This window comes from Xenopus tropicalis, chromosome 2, assembly GCF_000004195.4.
Source record: "Xenopus tropicalis strain Nigerian chromosome 2, UCB_Xtro_10.0, whole genome shotgun sequence".
Lineage (NCBI taxonomy): Eukaryota > Metazoa > Chordata > Amphibia > Anura > Pipidae > Xenopus > Xenopus tropicalis.
The window spans coordinates 164,912,869-164,932,666 of record NC_030678.2 but is presented as its reverse complement, the minus strand read 5'-3'; the positions used below and the strand labels follow the sequence as shown (position 1 = coordinate 164,932,666).

General features: G+C 39.8%; 2 long non-coding RNA genes across 2 annotated transcripts; both read right to left on the bottom strand.

Annotated features, from left to right (window-relative positions):
• Positions 1-5,273: 5,273 nt before the first annotated feature.
• On the bottom strand, positions 5,274-6,285 carry LOC116408909. Its single transcript, XR_004221415.1, has 3 exons — positions 6,214-6,285; positions 5,918-5,989; positions 5,274-5,455 (listed from the first exon to the last, which is right to left on the bottom strand). It is a non-coding gene; the product is annotated as an uncharacterized LOC116408909 (long non-coding RNA).
• A 9,648-nt stretch (positions 6,286-15,933) lies between these two features.
• Positions 15,934-19,792, bottom strand: LOC101731548. The gene is made up of 3 exons (XR_004221411.1): positions 19,088-19,792; positions 16,683-16,737; positions 15,934-16,284 (listed from the first exon to the last, which is right to left on the bottom strand). It is a non-coding gene; the product is annotated as an uncharacterized LOC101731548 (long non-coding RNA).
• Positions 19,793-19,798: the final 6 nt, after the last annotated feature.

The following is a 19,798-nucleotide window of genomic DNA, read 5'->3' as shown; positions in this document are numbered from 1 at the left end:
GTAAAGGGCCAGATGTGCTACTGCTTCTTCCTCCCAGCGTGGCAAAGGTAAACTCACCTGAAATTGTATGGCAAAAGCAGGAATGTTAATGTTCATATATAAATACAACCCAAACAATAAACAACATGAAGAAAAAAACGTCCATTTTTTTCAGATTCTAAGCATCACTTACAGATTTTCACGTCTGCGCTTGAAGTGATGACAATATTCTTCAAGCTGAGATCATGGAGGATTACCTCTTGCCTTTCCAGATGACACAGGCCCTGGGAAAAGAATAAAGCAAAAGTGAAAATATATATATTTTTCATGTTTAATTAATTAGATATATCCAGAATAGCACCGAGGAGCATTGCATGTGACATACCTTTAGTATCTCCTTACAGATGTAGGAGATCCATCCAGGACCAATGGATTTCCTGGTGTTAATGAGAGACTGCACTGTTTCACCAGTACAAATCTCAGTAGAAACCTACAACACAAATAAAGAATTTTTGGCACATAGATTTGCGTAGGTCTGTCCTACTATTTTATATGTGGCTGTAAGTGAGATATAGGCAACACAAACATTCTGGGTGTGACTGCAGCATCAGGTGCTACTGAGAAGTGGTTACATGTGCTATACCCTTGTTTATAATAAATATATTAGGTGCATAAATGTGTAACCTATCTGAATAAATCTGTACTTACCCACAGTCCTTCGTATGGTGATGGTCTCACAGAGGTAACATAAAATGCCCCATAAAAATCGCTGATGTTTCTGTGGCCTGAGATCTTCTGATGTACCTCGATTTCATTGAGGATCTTTTTCTGCTTCTAGTTTCAAGCAAAAGAAACAAAGTAAATTAAATGGACACATTTACCATTTCAGATACCCCAAACTAACTTATAGTTGTGAAGAATGACAGCCTTGTAATACTCACTACATGAGAATTGCCCAATATGACTGACTCTCCCTGTTATTTTATTTCCTATATCCCATAAAGTATTCAATCGGTATTTGCTACTTATTTTTACATTTACATAGTTATTAGGGGTCGGGGTATTTCATTGATTGGTGTCAAAATGGGAACACACTGATAGCTGGTTAGCAAGTTCTTCTAATGATAACCATAATGTAGGTGTAACAAAAGGCTAATTAGTATCTAATTAGAGTAATCATATAAGGACACATTACCTCCACGTCCTGAATGATGGTAACGGCCACCTCCTTTCTTTGGCTGCGGAGCCATGCCTGTAACAAAAAGTAGGGAAAGAAGCTCTGTGATCATTACTAATGGAACAGTATGGGAAAGCAAACAGATATAGTGTGTGGTAATGGGAAGGTTTATTGGCAGCTTTAGAACCACAAGAAAAACACAAATATAAGGACAACGCTAGAGGGTACAAGCAATAGGCAACATTACAGAGTCACCCAAAAGCATGAGACAAAATACACAATTTTAACACTGAGTAAAATATCTTACAACATAAATGACTCCATTGGGGTCCTCTCCTATAGGCTCCCCTAATTTAAGGAATCTTCCGGGTTCCTAAAAAATAAAATAGTATTTGAAAGCACAATAACTACAATATTAAACTAATAGAATGCAGTTGCACCTTTCCAACATGAGGGAAGCACAGGAGGTGTAGGAGGAAACTGGGAAATGGAGGGGAGAACAAGGGCTGGAATATTTAAGTATCCATGACAGTTGTGCTACTGCATCATTTAATGTTTCAAAATACAGTTTTACAGCTGCTTACTGGGAATCTGTCCGCAAGTGAGGGTGTTTCATGCTCCTGGGGAAGAAAAAAAAAGTTTAATCAGATCAATGTATTTTGTGGAACTGCTAAAATTTTCCTTGAAGGACAAGAAAAGGTTAATTTACTGGGTGGAACCAATGTTAGTTAGTGCAGCCAGGCTCACATATTGACCTGAGAAATCATCTGTATAAACAATCCCCTGTCTCCCCCCAAGCTGAAGAATTAGACTTTGAGATAAGAGTAGCTTATTATACCGAAGGATTAAAAAGGGGATACAGGCCCTTGAAATATAAACTGATAAAAATGATTAATTAGATCTTTCTGCTCAAACTTCATTAAAGGCTTTGAGGCTCACCTTGGTGATCTGAGCATCCACTTGCTCTGCCTCAGGGACTTCAGGCTGGCAGATGGTAGTGCCAGATTCCTGGGGTGTCTCCTATCAAGGAGAAAGAAAAAAATGATTGTTAGATGAACTGAACCCTTGATCTTAAAAAGAACTGCAACACCCAAACTTTTATGTGTGTGCCCATAAATACGGGGAGAAAGCAGAGCTGTTGAGCTGGGTAGGGGGTTGTTATGTTTGGCTGTGTCCTTTATACTGGGCTTCATATTCAGTTTTAAAAAGTATTTTGGGATTTTGACATATGATTTCTTATTACCTGGCAGGATTCAGGAGCGGGGACCTCTGGAGTCTCCTGGTTATGAAAGGGAAAGAAAAACATGTTGAACATTGTATTATTTCTGTTGTAAAGAAGCTAAAATACAATGTTGCATAAAATATACTTTATTTGCCCCTTCTCTCCCTCTCTTATGCTTACCTGGCAGATGTTAGTGCCCGACTCCATGGTCTCCTCTGGTGTTTCCTCCTAAAAGAGATAAAAGTTCATTAACTGATTAACTACCTGGTGAACCCTCTGTATAAACAAACCAATCTCTTCCCTATGCTAAACCATTAGGCTTTGAGATGAGCAGCTCATTATACAAAAGGATTGTAAAAGAGGTATACTTCCCCTTTAAATGTTTATTGGTAAAGATTTAGTAATATCTCTGCTTAAATCTCATAAAATACCTGAAGATGTTCCTCGCTCATATGCATCAGAGCCTCCTCTCTGATGCATCGCTCATACCAGGAATTGTACTCCCAGTCCAATTCCTAGTAAAAAAGAGATACAATTTGTTGTTATATAAATATAAATCTCTAGTTTGAAAAAGAAAGCCCTTAAAGACAGAATTAGCCCACTGTTCAGGCTCATATGATTTCTCCTTACCTGGCAGGTTTCAGGAGTGGGGAGCTCTGGAGTCTCCTGGTTAAGGAAGGAAAAGAAAAACATGTTGAACTTTGTATTATTTCTGTTATAAAGAAGCTAAAATACAATGTTGCATTAAATGTACAGTGATTTTTAATTGCCCCTTCTCTCCCTCTCTTATTTGCCCCTGCTCTCCCTCTCTTATTTGCCCCTTCTCTCCCTCTCTTATGCTTACCTGGCAGATGTTCGTGCCCGACTCCAAGTCCTCCTCTGGTGTTTCCTCCTAAGAGAGATAAAGTTCATTATCTGAATAACTGTCTGAGGAACCCTCTGTATAAACAAACCAATCTCTTCCCCAAGCTGAATCATTAGGATTTGAGATGAGAGCAGCTCATTATACAAAAGGATTGTAAAAGAGGTATACTGCCCCTTTAAATGTTTATTGGTAAAAATTTAGTAATATCTCTGCTTAAATCTCATTAAATACCTGAAGATGTTCCTCGCTATTATGCATCAGAGCCTCCTCTCTGATGCATCGCTCATACCAGGAATTGTATTCCCAGTCCAATTCCTTTTAAAAAAAGAGATACAATATGTTGTTATATAAACGTAAACCTCTAGCTTGAAAAAGAAAGCCCTTAAAGACAGAATTGGCCTACTGCTCAGGCTCATATGATTTCTCCTTACCTGGCAGAGTTTAGGGGAAGGGTCCTCTGGAGTCTCCTGGTTAAGGAAGGGAAAGAAAAACATGTTGAACATTGTATTATTTCTGTTGAAAAGAAGCTAAAATACAATGTTGCATCAAATGTACAGTGAATTTAATTTGCCCCTGCTCTCCCTCTCTTATTTGCCCCTGCTCTCCCTCTCTTATTTGCCCCTGCTCTCCCTCTCTTATTTGCCCCTGCTCTCCCTCTCTTATTTGCCCCTGCTCTCCCTCTCTTATGCTTACCTGGCAGATGTCCGTGCCCGACTCCAAGTCCTGCCCTGGTGTCTCCTCCTAAGAGGGATAAAGTTCATTATCTGATTAACTTTCTATGACTTTGTAGTTCAGTATCTATAACAGACCTTGTATAAAGCAAATTATCTCAACTTTAGAAAATCAAACCATGTCTGTTTCTTTACTACTTACCTGGCAGGTGTTATATCCAGGGTCTTCTGGAGGTTCCTGGTTAAAAGATAAAAGTTATCAAATCAGCTCAACTCTGAAAAAGTGAACATATTTTCCATGTAAAATTCAGGTAACATATTTAATTTTGTGGTAGTTTTTTTATTTTGGCAGCATTGCCAAATCCACCTGATGGTAACAAGTTAAGAGGAAAATAGATCAAACCCAACCATATCTGGTAAGTGGGGGGTAGTGGTATAACTATACTATGCACAGGTTCATATGGGGATGTCAATCATATCTATATCCCACATTTATGTAAATTGGTTATGGGATCTGTTATCCAGAAACCCATTATCCAAAAATCTCTGAATTGCAGGTAGGCCATTGCCAGTAGACTCCATTTAATACAACTAAAACATATTTGTGTTCTAACTTGTACAAGGTAAAGACCGATAAGCAACAGATGCTGATTGGTCAGTATGGGCAACTGCATTTGAGCAAGTTAGCATCTATGTTGGTAAATAAGCTATAATCATAATGCTTTACAGAGATTATTCATGAACCCTGTGGCTTAAAGAGAAACTAAGCTCATTTGGGACACTATACAACTCTATGCTAGTTACCTCACAGGTGTCGGGGTGAGGGTCTGTTTCTTCCATGATGTTCTGGTTAAGACAGAAAATATTATTTTATAAGATCAGCTCAGTTCAGAAGAGAATATGATAAAATAAATATTTTTCATTCATTTGTTATTTTCTGCTTACCTGGAAGTGGCAGGGGCTGGTGTCTATGCTCTCCTGCCTCATTGCTGGTTCTTCAGCCTGGTTAAGACAGAAAAAAGGTCACAAACCAATACTGTAAAGCTCAAAGTAATACAATGGTTGAAAGTTGTCTTTTTATTGTATCGGTTCTGCTCAATAAAAAATAATCTGGAATAAAAATTGTAAGCAACAACTGAGGCCCTGTCAATTCAAAGTAGTAATAAATTCATCATTTTAAAGGCAGGGTTTTTTTCTACAATTCCAGCTCAGTGTCAAAATATTGCCAAAAGTCCACTGCATGTATTCGGGGGGGTCACTGGGGAAACCTTGGCGCTACCACCAGCTTGGGGATGGAGGTAACACCAGGGTTCTGCTCAATCAATATAACAGTTACTTTATGGGATGAAAGGCCTATCATCCAATGCAAGTTATCACTAAAGGTGACCGTATGTTTAATCTTGAAACAAAATGACTTTCAGAAGATATAATTAAGCACAAACCTCATTACAGGCTGTTGGATCCTCCTCGATGGGCTGAGGATCCTCTTGCTCAGAGAGCTCAGGCGGGCAGGTGTAATTGCCACACTCCTGAGGTCTCTCCTATTTAGGGGGGAAAAAATGGTTGTTAGATGAGCAGAACCAATTAGAATAAAGCAGAACTGCAAGACCCAGACTCCTACATTTCCCCCAAAATGAAAGAGATCAGAGCTACATAGCGGGGTGAATGGTTGTTATGTTCGGTTGTGGCCTTTCTGTTAAAACCCTCACTGCTCTGATCATTGCACAGATATATGTACAGTGAAACTGACTAGGGCCTTGGGTTTCAGTGGGAATGTTCTAGAAGGGCAATGGGATCTGTGGAGGATCTGAGAGGATGTAACAGAGGTAAAACATGGTGACCAACCATCCTAGTAAGTATTTGTCAGGGGAATGGGGGCTAAATGGGAGTTTGGGTGATGTGTTTGGATAGGGGTCCTGTGCAGGGGCACAAATAGGTTTAAAAGGGTTTAATTGTTATTCTGAAAAAACAGTTAATACATAATACAATTCCTTGCTGGTTACCTCGCAAGTCTCCTGCTGAGGGTGGCAGGGGCTGGTGTTCGTGCTCTCCTGCGTCATAATTGGTTCTTCAGCCTGGTTAAAAAAGAAAAAAGGTCACAAACCAATACTGCAAAGCTCAAAGTAATACAATGGTTGAAGGTTGTCTTTTTATTGTATCGGTTCTGCTCAATCAATATAAAGTTGCTGTTACTTTATGGGATGAAAGGCCTATCATCCAATGCAAGTTATCACTAAAGGTGAGTGTATGTTTAATCTTAAAACAAAATGACTTTCAGAAGATATAATTAAGCACAAACCTCATTACAGGCTGTCGGATCCTCCTCGATGGGCTGAGGATCCTCTTGCTCAGAGAGCTCAGGCGGGCAGGTATAATCGCCACACTCCTGAGGTCTCTCCTCGCAAGTCTCCTGCTGAGGGTGGCAGGGGCTGGTGTTCGTGCTCTCCTGCCTCATAGTTGGTGCTTCAGCCTGGTTAAGACAGAAAAATGGTAACAAACCAATACTGTAAAGCTCAAAGTAATACAATTAGCATCTATGTTGGTAAATAAGCTATAATCATAATGCTTTACAGAGATTATTCATGAACCCTGTGGCTTAAAGAGAAACTAAGCTCATTTGGGACACTATACAACTCTATGCTAGTTACCTCACTGGTGTCGGGGTGAGGGTCTGTTTCTTCCATGATGTTCTGGTTAAGACAGAAAATATTATTTTATAAGATCAGCTCAGTTCAGAAGAGAATATGATAAAATAAATATTTTTCATTCATTTGTTATTTTCTGCTTACCTGGAAGTGGCAGGGGCTGGTGTCCATGCTCTCCTGCCTCATAGTTGGTGCTTCAGCCTGGTTAAGACAGAAAAATGGTCACAAACCAATACTGTAAAGCTCAAAGTAATACAATGGTTGAAAAAAATAAACCTTGTAAAGCAACAAGTGAGGCAATGCCAGTTGTATATCGGTTCTGCTCAATCAATATAAAGTTGCTGTTACTTTATAGAAGTTAATAATGCAAGTTATCACTTAAGGTGAGTGTATGTTTAACCCTGAAACAAAATGATTTTCAGAAGATATAATTAAGCACAAACCTCATTACAGGCTGTCGGATCCTCCTCGATGGGCTGAGGATCCTCTTGCTCAGAGAGCTCAGGCGGGCAGGTGTAATCGCCACACCCCTGAGGTCTCTCCTCGCAAGTCTCCTGCTGAGGTTCATCACAGACCTCCAAGGTTCCCTAGTTAATATAAAAAACATAATTTTAGAAGATCATCTGATTTCAGTAGAGAATGTGATAAAACAAACCTGTTAATTTAATTATAGATCTTCCTGCTGGTTGAGGCAGAAAAAAAATCACAAATAGTTTACAGCAAAACACACTGCAAAGTTTGGAAAAGTTTCCCTTTCTGCTTACCTTGGAGCTGCTCACCTCAGCTTCCATTTGCAATTCCTGGTTAAAAGACAAGAAAATACTATTACCTCTAATAAATGGCTTTAGTTTGAGCAACAACTGCGCCCATTTTTGCTCAGCCCCAAATTACAGTTGTAAATGAGCCCTTCTGTCTGCATATCCCAAAGTGACACAGTGGTACTAATTTACTAATATATGGACTGAATTGTATGTATTGTAAGTTTTAACCTTAGCAACAAATCATATCTATGTTTTAACTTGTACAAGGTAAAAATTTAAAAGAAACAGATGCTGATTGGTCAGTATAGGCAACTGCATTTGAGCAAGTTAGCACTTGGTAAATAAGCTATACTGTTGGGTAAATATTATCTTTATCCCTTACAGAGATTATTCATGAACCCTGTGGCTTAAAGAGAAACTAAGCCCTTTTAAAAACATTGGGAAACTGTACAATTCTTTGCTAGTTACCTCACGGGTCTCGGTGTGAGGGCCAGTACATACTTCCAAGGTGTTCTGGTTAACAGAGAAAAGGTTATGTTGTAAGATCAGCTCAGTTCAGCAGAGAATATGATAAAATAAATTGTTTTCATTCATTTGTTATTTTCTGCTTACCTGGAAGTGGCAGGGGCTGATGTTGGTGCTCTCCTGCTGTACTGGCTGCTCTTCCTCCTGAAAAATGGTCAAAACCAATACTGTAAGGCTCAAAGTAATACAATGGCTGAAAAAAATAAACCTTGTAAAGCAACAAGTGAGGCAATGCCAGTTGTATATGGTAATGAATTTACCATGTTTTTTCCTACAGTTCCAACTCAGAGTTAAAATATTGCATTTACTCAATTTGTTAGGCACAAGTTCACTGTATATATTCGTGGTGGCCAATAGGGAAACCTTGATGTTACCATCAGCCTGAGGATGGAGGTAACTCCTGGATTCAGAACATGAGGTGGGACAGACTCACCACCACCAAAGTCAGTGGTGCCTTACTAATTGCCCCCCTCATAATGAATCTGGGTTTTATATAATTTAAAAATATTTTTTTGTATTGTGAACATATTATTTCTTCTTACCTGACAGATGTCCGTATCAGGGGTAACTGGAGTCTCCTGGTGAAGAAATTGGAAAAAAGATGTTGCACAATGAATGATTTCTGTTGTAAAGAAGCTAAAACACAATCTTGCATGTAATATAGGGTGATTTTTATTTGCCCCTGCTCCCCCTCTCTTGTATTTACCTGGCAGATGTCCGTGCCTGACTCCAGATTCTGCTCTGGTCGCTCCTCCTAAATAGGATAAAATAAGTTATCTGATCAACTTCCTATCACCGTGTAGTTCAGTATCTAAAATGCACCTTGTCTAAAGCAAAGTCTCTCGACTTCAGAAAATCAAACCATTTTATGTTACTACTTACCTGGCAGGTGTTATAGCCAGGGGCTTCTGCTGGTTCCTGGTTAAGAGATAAAAGTGATCAAACCAACTCAGCTTTGTGAATATAGTGAAAAAGAGTGAGATGTAATATTCAGGGACTGGGGCTTTATTTATATTGCTTTGGTACTTACTTGGCAGATGGAATTGCTGGAACCAACAGAAGGTACCTGGTTAAGAGAAGACAATAGATCACAGAGAGCCACGGATCAAGCTAACAGCGCTTATGTTAAAAATATGCTTAAAAATTTGTGTAGCTTCCACACTAGAAAGGGCTCGGAACTTGGCTATGGGGCCCAAACTGAAGGAATCTAATCTAATAATCACTGCCTAAGAGAACAGATCTTTGGTAATGATAGTAATAATAGTAAAAAGGCCCGAGAGGCAAAATGTTACTGGGCAATGGGACAGTTAAAGGCAACACAACACTTAAGGAGAGCTAATAATATACGGACTGTATGATACCAACTCCTTTACTACTTACCAGGCAGATGATGTTATTGGGCTCTATAGTGGGCTCCTCCTGTTTGAGTGATAAAAAGTTGGCATTACTTTATGGAATGAAAGTGTCATGTAAAATAAATACAGGGTCAGATTTATTGTGATGATAATGCAAAGGCCAAAGGCTATCCCTTTGCCAGGAGAGAGAAAGTAGATTCCATCATCAACAAAGAAAGGGGTTTTAACAATAACAATAATACATTTATTATATGGGTCATCTATGGGGCTGGTAAAGGATGAAACTGCAGCTGTCATTGAAACATTATTTTTATTCAAAAGAGAGGGGGGTGTGGCCAACTATAAATAAATTGGCTTTTATCTAGTTGTTTTCTACTCGACCAGTAAGAACTGGATATATATATTGGTGCAGCTTCATCAAGGCCTTTGTGCATATAAATCTATAGGCAAGGGAATAACATGGCTTTGATAACACAAATAGTTGGGAAAATGGTGTTTGGGAAACAATGTTGCACAATCCTTCTCTGCTTACCACAACAGATTCTCTGATGGAATGATCTGTTCTTTTCTAATGAAGAAAAAGAAAAAAGTCTTATCACAAAAAACACATGAGCAAATAGAAAAACCATCATTAAACTGATCCGAAATCTGATTGGCTCCACACTGGGCAAAGTTTGAGGACCCTGGTTTAATAGTGTCAGAATGGCAGCAATTTAAATTTCCCAGCTGAAACTCAATGAGCGACATCTGATTGGCAGTTGGTGGCTCCGCCTACTTTTTCTAACCTTTAACTTTAGTGCCCCAGTACCAGCTGTGATAAGTTTGGGGACACTGGTGTTAAATGTGTGAGAATGGAATCAGGTTAAATTCTCCCATTGAAAATTGATGGGTGACATCTGATTGGCTGTATGTAGCCCCACCCACATTTGGGCATTTGGTTTTCATTTTTTATTATTTGTAGTTATTCAATTATTTTAATTTTTGTTCAGCATCTCTCCTGATTGCCGTTTTGGCAGATATCTGGTTGCTAGGGTCCATCTTACCTTAGCAACCAGGGAGTGGTTTAAATGTGAGACTGGTACATGAATAGGAGAGGACCTGAATAAAAAATGTAGCAATAACAGTAAAATTGTAGCCTCAAAGAGCAATCGTTTTAAGGCTGCCGGGGTCAGTGACCCCCATTTGAAAGCTACAGAGTTAGAAGAAAAGGGCAAATAAATAAAAAACTATAAAAAAATAAACTTGAATAGCTTACCTTTTACCCCGGGCTGGTGCCCCTGTTGGGAGAGAACAGCACCAGCCCGGGGTACCTGCAGCGCTTCCTCCTTCCTGCCTAACATTTTAGCCCCCCCAAGTGACTTAGCCTTTCCTTCTCCTTTAATGTCAAGATGAACCTCCCCTTTGAGAATTTGGTGCAAAAACCAATGTAACCCAGTGTATCCCCTGTACTGACTCATATAACAGATAGGGCTCATTCTGCAACTGCAGCAGTGATGTTGGCAGCACAATACACACATATAATCAGGCGCAGTCAGGGGCTTATTATCAGCGTTACTATTTTTATTAAGTTTATTTACACTGAAAACAACAAATTTAAATATTGTTTTTAAAAAATGCACATTTAAAAAACAAAAAAAACAAAACCCAAAACACTCAGTTGTAAAAAGCTGCCATGTAAAAGCCTGCAAGGGCATGTAGGAGTTAATGGCGGCTGTCCTAGTCAAGATTTTAACTGTTTACGGAATTTGAGTTTTTGCTACACATTAAAAATGATGCTAAAATGACAAATTTGAGGTATTTGGTATCTGTTCAGTATCAGGAACTCAGGTTCCATTTCCATTGGTCACAAACAGAACAATCTTTAGAGATCATCACTAGTTACGAGCGAAACTGTCCCGTTTCGCTTTGGCGAAAAATTAGCAAAACTATGGAAAAATTTGCGAAACGCGGGTGCCATGCCTCTTATTTTACGTGACCCTTTTTAATGTGACCGCGCCAATATTGATGTGACCGCGCCTATATTGATGTGACCGCGCCTATATTGATGTGATCGCGCCTATATTGATGTGACCGCGCCTATATTGATGTGACTGTGCCTATATTGATGTGACCACGCCTATATTGATGTGACCGCGCCTATATTGATGTGACCGCGCCTATATTGATGTGACCGCGCCTATATTGATGTGACCACACCTTTTATGACACGACAGCTAATTTTTGTGGGGAAATTAGCTGCGGATCCATGCCTGGTGAACAAATTTGCTCATCACTGAGTTTAAGGACAAGTTTGTCCCTCGGTGACGTTACCCACAGAATGAAATATAACATGTTACAGTAGAGAAAATGAAGTCCTTACCTTGCGAAGGCAAGAAAACAGGAAACAATTGCGGAAAGATTTCCGCAATTGTTTCCGAAAATCTCTAAAAGCGCTCATCTCGGTAATATCCTTCTAAAGACACAAAAAGAAACATCATTTTAGTAATCCAAATTCTGTCTTCTATGTACAGTCCCTATATATATATATATATATATATATATATATATATATATATATATATATAAAATAATCATCTGTGGCCAGCACACCCTTCAATGTTTCATCAAAAAAATTTTTATTGCAGATATATTGTTAAAACCAACGTTTCGGTCCTTTCTAACAAGGACCGAAACGTTGGTTTTAACAATATATCTGCAATAAAAATATTTTTGATGAAACATTGAAGGGTGTGCTGGCCACAGATGATTATTTTCTATGCATACATAATTTTGGCTAAGCACCCCGCAGAATATTGAGCCTTGGAGTGTGGACACCATTTGGATTGATTATCCGGAAACCCATTCCAGAAAGTTCTGAATTACAAGAAGGCATCTTCCATAGACTCCATATTAATCAAATATTTCTAATTTTTAAAAATGATTCCCTCTTTCTATATAATAATAAAACAGTACCTGTACTTGATCCCAATTAAGATACAATTACCCATTATTGGGGGCAGAACAGTCCTATTGGGTTTATTTAATGGTTAAATTATTCCCTTTTCTCTGTAATAATAAAGCAGTACCTGTACTTGATCCCAACTAAGATATAATTACCCCTTATTGGGGGCAGAACAGCCCTATTGGGTTTATTTCATGGTTAAATGATTCCCTTTTCTCTGTAATAATAAAACAGTACCTGTACTTGATCCCAACTAAGATATAATTACCCCTTATTGGGGGCAGAACAGCCCTATTGGGTTTATTTCATGTTTAAATGATTCTCTTTACTCTGTAATAATAAAACAGTACCTGTACTTGATCCCAACTAAGATATAATTACCCCTTATTGGGGGCAAAGCAATCCTATTGTTTATTTAATGGTTAAATAATGGTTAAGTAGAGTGTTGAGATTCAAATTATGGAAAGATCTGAAAACCCCATATAATAATGGCATGTAGGAGCAAAATCAATTTCCCTGTACTTTCACACATTCTAACATAATTACAACATCATTACTGGCGCTAAGGCCGCAACAAACCAGCATTAAAATGATTATTTTTATCCATGTTTTCCCCTGAACCAAAACAGCTCTACTCACCTCAGTTGCCTGACAAAGAATAACTGCCACTGAGAGATTCACATACCGTTACATCACAGGAGCAGCCAGAGGCGGGAAATCTGTATCAGCAGCTCAGATAATGACTGTTGGATTCAGCCATTTTCCAATAAAATGCAGGGGGTTTTGTTGCCGTGACGAGCACGTGTTTATTGTGTATCCAGTATAGGGAATGGGACCGTTACAACATGTATAATATATTTCTATAAGGAATGGTACAGAGACTCGCCCATTATTGTATGTAATGTATATGTGTATAGGGAATGCAGAGTTGCCCTGTACCTGATACTCACTGAATTAGCAGGAATCTCTGCTAATTGCACAACAATCCTATAGTTTCAATATTTAAATGTATTTTAGCGCACAAGTATCCATAGAGAACGAGCTGTTATTCTATGTGCATAACATGAGTATAGGAATTGCTGCCATTATAGGATGCAGATTAAATCAGCATAGAGAATGCCCCACTATTAAATATATAAAATATCGGCATAGAGAATGCCCCACTATTAAATATATAAAATAACAGCATAGAGAATGCCCCACTATTAAATATATAAAATATCAGAATAGAGAATGCCCCACTATTAAATATATAAAATATCAGCATAGGGAATGCCCCACTATTAAATATATAAAATATCAGCATAGACAATGCCCCACTATTAAATATATAAAATATCAGCATAGAGAATGCCCCACTATTAAATATATAAAATATCAGAATAGGGAATGCCCCACTATTAAATATATAAAATATCAGCATAGAGAATGCCCCACTATTAAATATATAAAATATCAGGATAGGGAATGGCACAATTATTGTGTGTAGGAACAAGTGCAACATCCCCCTTCAAAATCAAAATCTCTGTAATTAGTATTATTATAATCATTCCAACATATTCACATCATTAGCGCCACTAAAGTCGCACTGTACCAATATTAAAATGATTATTTTTATCTATGTTTTTATCTGAACAAAATGAGCTCTACTCACATCAGTCCCTGACAAAGACTGAGCCAATCGGAGCTGCTGCCCAACACCCTGGGACTACCAATGAAACATTTTCCCTTAATTTCAAGATTTGCTGAAAGTTTTAAGTTAATCTGCCATGTTTTGCTTTGTGTCAAAATTTGCAATTTGCTGAATCGCATTGGAGTCAATGGGAAGCCCAATGCACATACGTTTTGCTTAGTATACTCCCTGCTACACACATGCCCTACAGTGCCCTACTCCTCCTACAGTTTTACACTCTCCACACTTCTTCGCCCTATAGAGGAGCAGGTTGCTTGTGCTTTTCTAAGCGATTTGGGGTTCTGGGTATTTTTGTAGATAACAAGTTGTCTAATTCCAATATCATTCTGTGGCTACTAAAGCAAATAAAGTGCTGTCTTGTATAAAAAGGGCAGTGTGGGTCTGTATGTGAGTAGATAGATAGGTCAGTATGGGTCTGTATGTGAGTGGATAGATAGGTCAGTATGGGTCTGTATTTGAGTAGATAGATAGGTCAGTATGGGTCTGTATGTGAGTGGATAGGTCAGTATGGGTCTGTATGTGAGTGGATAGATAGGTCAGTATGGGTCTGTATGTGAGTGTATAGATAGGTCAGTATGGGTCTGTATGTGAGTAGATAGATAGGTCAGTATGGGTCTGTATGTGAGTGGATAGATAGGTCAGTGTGGGTCTGTATGTGAGTGGATAGATAGGTCAGTATGGGTCTGTATGTGAGTGGATAGATAGGTCAGTATGGGTCTGTATGTGAGTAGATAGATAGGCCAGTGTGGGTCTGTATGTGAGTGGATAGATAGGTCAGTATGGGTCTGTATGTGAGTGTATAGATAGGTCAGTATGGGTCTGTATGTGAGTAGATAGATAGGTCAGTATGGGTCTGTATGTGAGTGGATAGATAGGTCAGTGTGGGTCTGTATGTGAGTGGATAGATAGGTCAGTATGGGTCTGTATGTGAGTGGATAGATAGGTCAGTATGGGTCTGTATGTGAGTAGATAGATAGGCCAGTGTGGGTCTGTATGTGAGTGGATAGATAGGCCAGTGTGGGTCTGTATGTGAGTGGATAGATAGGTCAGTATGGGTCTGTATGTGAGTGTATAGATAGGTCAGTGTGGGTCTGTATGTGAGTAGATAGATAGGTCAGTGTGGGTCTGTATGTGAGTGGATAGATAGGTCAGTGTTGTAAGGGTTAATCTCTTTAACTCCGTCTGTGCTTCTCTGCACTATATCTAAGCAGTCACGAACCGGTTCGATTTAATCTGTGCGTCGGCGAAACATCTGATATCGTCTGCGCATGTGCGCTGATCAGGGAACTTGTACAAACGATACAACCAGTATGTGTATTGCAAACAAGTACGACTTTATTTTGTTTTGATATTACTTATATAGTAGATAGAAAAACACATCCCATTATGCTTACGTATCATGGGTGGGTACATTGCAATTATTAGTAGAAATACAGAAATTATTTAATTAGCTGCTGAAGCTTTATTATGATCTCTTAGCCTTGAATATTAGCTGAGATAATCAAGGCCAAAAGCAACTTGGACAAAGACAAGATAGTGAGGATAATCATAACAATTGAAGTAACACATTCACAGGCCTTCATGATAGATAGGTCAGTGTGGGTCTGTATGTGAGTAGATAGATAGGTCAGTGTGGGTCTGTATGTGAGTGGATAGATAGGTCAGTGTGGGTCTGTATGTGAGTGGATAGATAGGTCAGTGTGGGTCTGTATGTGAGTAGATAGATAGGTCAGTATGGGTCTGTATGTGAGTGGATAGATAGGTCAGTGTGGGTCTGTATGTGAGTGGATAGATAGGTCAGTGTGGGTCTGTATGTGAGTGGATAGATAGGTCAGTATGGGTCTGTATGTGAGTGGATAGATAGGTCAGTGTGGGTCTGTATGTGAGTGGATAGATAGGTCAGTGTGGGTCTGTATGTGAGTGGATAGATAGGTCAGTATGGGTCTGTATGTGAGTGGATAGATAGGTCAGTATGGGTCTGTGAGTGAGTGGATAGATAGGTCAGTATGGGTCTGTATGTGAGTGGATAGATAGGTCAGTATGGGTCTGTATGTGAGTGGATAGAAAGGTCAGTATGGGTCTGTATGTGAGTAGATAGGACAATTGTGAATAAAGCTGTTTCTTAAACCACCTTCACCCGTGTCTCCCCTAGATTTGGCCTAGTTCAGTGACCTCTGCCCTAATACAAGTCTTTATTACTGGCGGCTTCACTTATAGAATGATTATATGAAGAAGAGCGGTAGGTGGTTATAGTCTATACATCAAGGGAACTATAATGAGAATGAGGGGTTCCCCTACCCCTCTGCATATATTGCGTGAGGCTCCTCTTTACACCCCTTTCATCCCTGAGCTCTGCAATGAATGGGTCTGTCAGTAGCTGCCTTGCAGATGGTCTTCTCGCTGGATTCGTCTGCAGACATTCATTAATAAAGAAATGGAAGTTTTCACTCCTGGAAAAAAGAAATTGGGTCAAAATTGTAATTGTCATGTTATGTAATATGTAATTTTTCAGAGTTCATGCATTTAAAATATGTTAATAGAATGAGCAAAGCCAAGTGCCCTGTATAAACCTTTGTGTAATCTATCTGGCTGATAGTCCTTGTTAAACATTCTAATAATATCACCCAATTGACATATACAGAAGCTTGCCAGCTGGTGACTTTTTTATGTTTGAAGAATTATTGGATTGTTTTGCCTTGAAAAATTGTGTATTATGAATAATGCAAAATCAATTTTTAGTAACTCTGCCCCCTATTACTTAATAGTAATCTATGTTACAACATGACAATCATACCTTTCTACTAACAGTTCTGCAGTATAATACACACACACACTAGGGTTTACTTACGGAGATGCCCTTCAGCCATATAGATGGCCGCAATCCCCAGAGACCAGATGTCGGCCTGGATATTAAAATATGGGGAAAAGACAAGTATTAGAGAAGAATATACACAGGGGCACATGATAGTAATTCCAGTTGCAGATCATTCAGATATTTCTGCTGTCTCTCCATCCACCCCTGATACTGATTCTATTTGGGAAGCACAATAACAAATACATTAGAAGCCTATAATCTAGGAGTGAAGAGCTGTGACTTATCTCTAAATGACCCCAAAAACCTCAAACTGAGAGTCGTGTGTATTACATGGAGTTGAAAACCCCCATAACCTGAAAGAAGTTGAATGGACTTAGTGTCTTATATTCTTATTCCCTGCACTTTAAATTCATTTCACTCTCTTACTTCAGATTTCCCTCTCATATCACGGGAACCACATTACAGCTCTGGATTCTCTGTTATGAGAGGGGCATGTAAAGTGAGTGAGCGGAATGCTTGTCCGTAGTGGGTATCCGTAGTTCTAAGAGGCGCGTGACGTCAGACGCCAAAGGAACGACCGCGCGGTGAGAAGTGGTGCAGAGGGAGGCTACAGTGGCGATAAAGTGGCGTTAGCGGATCACTGGGGATACTTCCACCCTACTCTACTTGTTATTTGCACTTAGTATATTGTATGAGAGCCTAAAACCAATTAACCTTCTATTAGACAATATAGTATTTGGCAAAATACGGGCTAAGTACTTGGGCAGAATATGGTTAAAATATGTTTCAAGCCTTGTGAAACTCTCTGAGATAATAGGTATTAATCAACATTTTGTAAATACATTTTATGCAAAACAAGCTTTGTTTAACTGCTATTTTTAACTCGTAAGGAAGTACTGTACTTACTGTGGTTAAATATCTAAAATGTGCAGAGGCCCAAATAGGTTTTAAAGGGTTTAATGATATATATATAGTGATGTAGTGAGGAGCAGAGGATACATGGATATTTGAGTATAATATGGACTATTAGACTATTATGCTGACACCTACTGGTGAGAAACAAAGATTACACTGACCATATTTTATATGGTAACACTTTGTATAAATTGATTGGTTAATTGTATATGAACTGCACTGTGACAGTTTGTGCAAATTGTGATGTCACTGAAGTGTTTTTTTTCACATTTTTGTACTATTTAAGTTTGTATTTTTCACTTGCACAATGTCCTTGATAAAGGCCCAAGAGGGACCGAAACGTCGGATCGCACGGTGAATAAAAAGAAAATTAGGCCAGTGTTTTTTGTTTCCCATACAGTTGTACAGGGGAAATTTTACTGATGACTTAATGCCATAAAGCAATGACGTACAGTGGGATATAATGTAGATAATGAGATGTTAAACTGGTCACTGTATTGTTATACTTGGAGTTTGATGCACATAATAAATTGGCATATTTTAACCCTGGTGTAATTAGCCCTGGGAAAAAAAATGCACATAGTTAAGACACCAAGACATGTCCTGCTTGCATTTTGGTTAATTGCCAACGTTCTTGTGAATTTTCATTTTCAATTTTGGGTGCCCAGCCGGCCCCGTCCGACCCTGATTATCAGCACATGGGCTACTGATTATGATCTCTGGTTTTCTGCCCCATTTACCCCAGTAACAATGCATGTGGGTTGCCACTTGAATACCAGCAGGGCGGCCAATCACATAAAGGGGTGGTCCAGTGACATAAAGAGGTACTGGGTGATTATGGGAAGGGGTTGGCTGATGATGCAAAGGGGCAGAATACATTTGTAATACTTTACAGTAATACCGGCACTTGCTTTACATGGTATTTTACTGGCTAGGCGAATGAAATACCAGCTGGGTGGCTGGTCAGTTAGAATGAAAGACCAAAAAAGGAATAGGAGATAATGGGAATAATAACAAATGTGGCTGCAGAATGGCCCAGACAGCCAGGTAGCACTGTAAATATGGGGTTACAGAAGGCAGAGCATAAATAATTTAAATGTCCAACTGGAAACAAAAAATGACATTTTATTTATTATACATAGAAACATTAGGTGGAGTTTCCCTTTATAGTGTTCCTCTTGGCGCAGATGAAGGCAGGAGAGCAGCTGCAGAAAATCAGGGTGCACATAACAATACAGCATCTATATATATATATATATTTCTCCCCCAGCGTCCTCCAACTCCCCCACCCCGTGTTCTCCAACTTTCCCTCCAGCATCCTCCAACTCACCCCCCCTTGTGTTCTCCAACTTTCCCCCCAGCGTCCTCCAGCTCCCCCCCCCCTCGTGTTCTCCAACTTTCCCCCCAGCGTCCTCCAGCTCCCCCCCCCTCGTGTTCTCCAACTTTCCCCCCAGCGCCCTCCAGCTCCGCCCCCCAGCATCCTCCAACTCACCCAGTGTCCTTCTCAGCATCCTCCAACTCACCCAGTGTCCTTCTCAGCATCCTCCAACTCCCCGTGTCCTACAGCTTCCTCCTGCTTCGTACGGCTGTGTCCCCAGGCTCCCCCGCTGCATTCTCACTTTTATACGGTTGCACCCCTTGTGTACTGACGTCAAATGTATGCACTGGGCGCGCCCAACAGGATTATTGCTGACCAATGACAGGAGCCCGGAATTGATTAACCCTTTAATGGTAAAATCGCCCGGCCCGGGATGTCCCCCCGATGGCGGCCCTGGGACTGGCCCACCAGGATACCAGGGAAACGCCAAGTGGGCCCGGGTGTCAGTGGGCCCTCCTGCTTCTATTTACCAGAGTTGGCCCATGGGGGACACAGGAAAACTCCCGGGGGCCTATTTCTTGGGCATTCCCTATTCCTGTATGAGAAGAAAGAGATACTAAAGAGACTAAATGAGCAAAGGAGGCATTACAATGGGCAAGTGGGAATAATAATAAAAGGTTTCCTGTTGGCCTCTGGCATCTCAGTCCCACACTGGTAGCATCTGAGCCTCGGCTTATTTAGCCACCTGAGACCGCTCAGTAACCCCATTCCTACCCCTCTCCTGTCCCCCTTCTTGGAATGAGTGGCTTGTATTTATATTATTGCCGCCTGCGGACTAGTTCTCCCATTACGCCATAGCACAAGCGCCCCTGTGCCACAGACGGGACAAAACTGTGACACCTGCCCTATAATGTGG